The following is a 2,438-nucleotide window of genomic DNA, read 5'->3' on the forward strand; positions in this document are numbered from 1 at the left end:
TGAGATCCCATCCCTACAAAAAAAAAAAAAAAAAAAAAAAAAAAGCTGAGAGGGAATGGACTAATAGGAGCACAGCTTTGAATTACTACTCTGTCCTGGCACATAGTAGGACTCAAGAGCAGAACATTAATTATCAGTCTTGTTCATTATTACTTGAGTCAGGGGTTTATCTTAACTGTAAATATCAGCCTGTCTTCGCTTTTTGTTTGCCTTTTGCCCCTTCCTGCATCTGGTAGTTTGGATAACTTAGATCCAGTCAAGAGCACTGGAAGCGAGAGAAAAGTTCCAATGCAATAAGAATGAGGAGGGAGAGTTTTTCGTTAGTTTTTTTGGTTTCTTTCTTTTTTCATGTGGAATGTTATTGGTGGCAACCTGGTGGTAAGCCATTCCAGAAGAATGGTAAAAGATAACCAAATCAGTAATTGATAATTAGATAAGCCCTATTCTATACCTTCCACACCCCTAATACAACCCTCCACCCACTCCTTCTCTCAGCACCCTAAAACAGGTAAGTTTCTTGACCCTGATGTTTTTAAAACAAAGACAATTGCCAAGCATATCTGAAAAAAAAATTGAAAATGCTATCAGCTCTATCTCCAACTGGTATGTGGGACGAGAGGGGAGACGAGAATAATTTTGGAGAATTTAATTCTTAGTGAAAACCACTGTTTTGTAACTGAACATAGTTCTATTAAACAGCAATTACCCTTTCTGTTTCATCAAACGAATTTCCTTATATTTTTTTTCTTACCGGTATATTGTATGCTTTTCTACAGAGAAAGCACAGAAAAAAACAAACAGGGATTTGTCAGCTTCCGTCGTTGTCTTACTCATTTTGGATCAAGGGGAAGAAAAACGGCAAAACAGATACGTTGCCCCCTCTGAGGTTCGAACTCAGGACCTTCAGATTATGAGACTGACGCGCTGCCTACTGCGCTAAGGAGGCAACTGTCCCTCCCACTTAACCAAGGGCTCTACCAACATGACTATGGGGGACATTAATTCGGTTTTAAATTCTCTGAATTACAGTGTTTCAGAATAAGGCGGAACTATTACTTCATTCACGTCTAAACACTTTGGATGACAAAACTACTTAGTACAAGGCACGGCCAGCTCCCAAACCAAACTCGTTCTCCCACAGACCTTCCCGAAGGGACTTTAAGGGCCGCGAAGGCAATTGAGTCTGGACTTTGCAAAATTCCTTCCTGCCCGGGGCCCTGAATTTCTCAGCCCATTTCTGGGCCAGAAACAGCAGTCTCTCGCTCTATGATTAGGGCTTTCGTAGACGCACCACCTCTGAAAAGAAGGGAAGACAAAAAACCATGAGTGCACTCTGCCTTCCGTATGGAGCTCCGTGGAGACGCTCCGTCCCCTGAAATGGATGAAGAAGGGCGAGGGGAGGGGGTCTTAGGACTTTTTCCTCGTTTTTCTTACAAGCAACAGGCTAAAACCAAAGGCTGGACCTGCTTACTCCTGAAGCCTAGAGGCTTACTCCCTGGAGTCCAAGCGGATGTGGAGCCCATGGCGTCCTCTGGCGCTCTCGGTCTCAGCGACCCTTTTTCTTGTGTGGGTGACAAACCGGGCAGGAGTCCCCTCCTGCAGCACCTGCAGCATCCTGTCCAGGATCCACCCGGGAGCTGAGAGGAAGCAAAGCGTCGGGGATCAGAGGCTTTCCCGGCTGAGCTGAGACGCGAGGAATGCTGAAGAAGGGGCCCGCGGGAAGGGTTTATAGAGATGTGAGAATGGGAATAAATGGACTGGAAAGGCGCGACGGTCACTTGGGTGAAGGTGCGAGCGGTGCCGCACTCGGCGGGCGGTAGCGTGGCCGAGCGGTCTAAGGCGCTGGATTAAGGCTCCAGTCTCTTCGGGGGCGTGGGTTCGAATCCCACCGCTGCCAAGGTGCTTTTTTTTTTTTTTTCTTTCCTCCTCCTCATTTTGTTAGAAATCCATTCCAAGCCCCGTGTGGGCAGTTCTCACAGTCTCCTAAGTGAGGCAGATTTATCTTCTGTTTTCGCAGGGGCCACAGATAATACAGTCCCCCAAACACTGCCCAACTGTTTCTCGATTTAAGGGCTCAGGTATCTCCTCCCCTAGTTATTCCCTTCAGTGGCCTTCATGTGTTTTTATTCACTTTGCAAGATTTGTGAACCAAGCACCGGCAATTCTAAGAAAAAAAGTACAACCTTCTTAACTCCAGACTCAAGAATAAATAAGCCATGCACGCTCATCTGCCCTATTTTCCATTGTCTTCTCCAAGGGATAAATGCGATAAGTCTAAAAAGACAAACTAACAATCAAAACAGTCGCCAGACACTAGAGTCTTTCCCCCTTTGCCTTTCAGTTGAACACAGTTGGAGTTAGCTTTTGAGGTTCTGATATCATCTTAAAACAGTAAACATTTTTTTCTTTTCTTTTTCCTTTTCTTTTATTTCGAAATT

The 2,438-nt window shown here is 45.1% G+C and overlaps 2 non-coding genes across 2 annotated transcripts; one reads left to right on the forward strand and one right to left on the reverse strand.

The window, feature by feature from the left end:
- Window positions 1–873: 873 nt before the first annotated feature.
- Window positions 874–946, reverse strand: TRNAM-CAU. The gene has a single exon. It is a non-coding gene; the product is annotated as a tRNA-Met (tRNA).
- An 869-nt stretch (window positions 947–1,815) lies between these two features.
- Window positions 1,816–1,897, forward strand: TRNAL-AAG. The gene has a single exon. It is a non-coding gene; the product is annotated as a tRNA-Leu (tRNA).
- The last annotated feature ends 541 nt before the right edge of the window (window positions 1,898–2,438 follow it).

This window comes from Cebus imitator, unplaced genomic scaffold (assembly GCF_001604975.1).
Source record: "Cebus imitator isolate Cc_AM_T3 unplaced genomic scaffold, Cebus_imitator-1.0 Scaffold793, whole genome shotgun sequence".
In the NCBI taxonomy this organism is placed as follows: Eukaryota; Metazoa; Chordata; class Mammalia; order Primates; family Cebidae; genus Cebus; species Cebus imitator.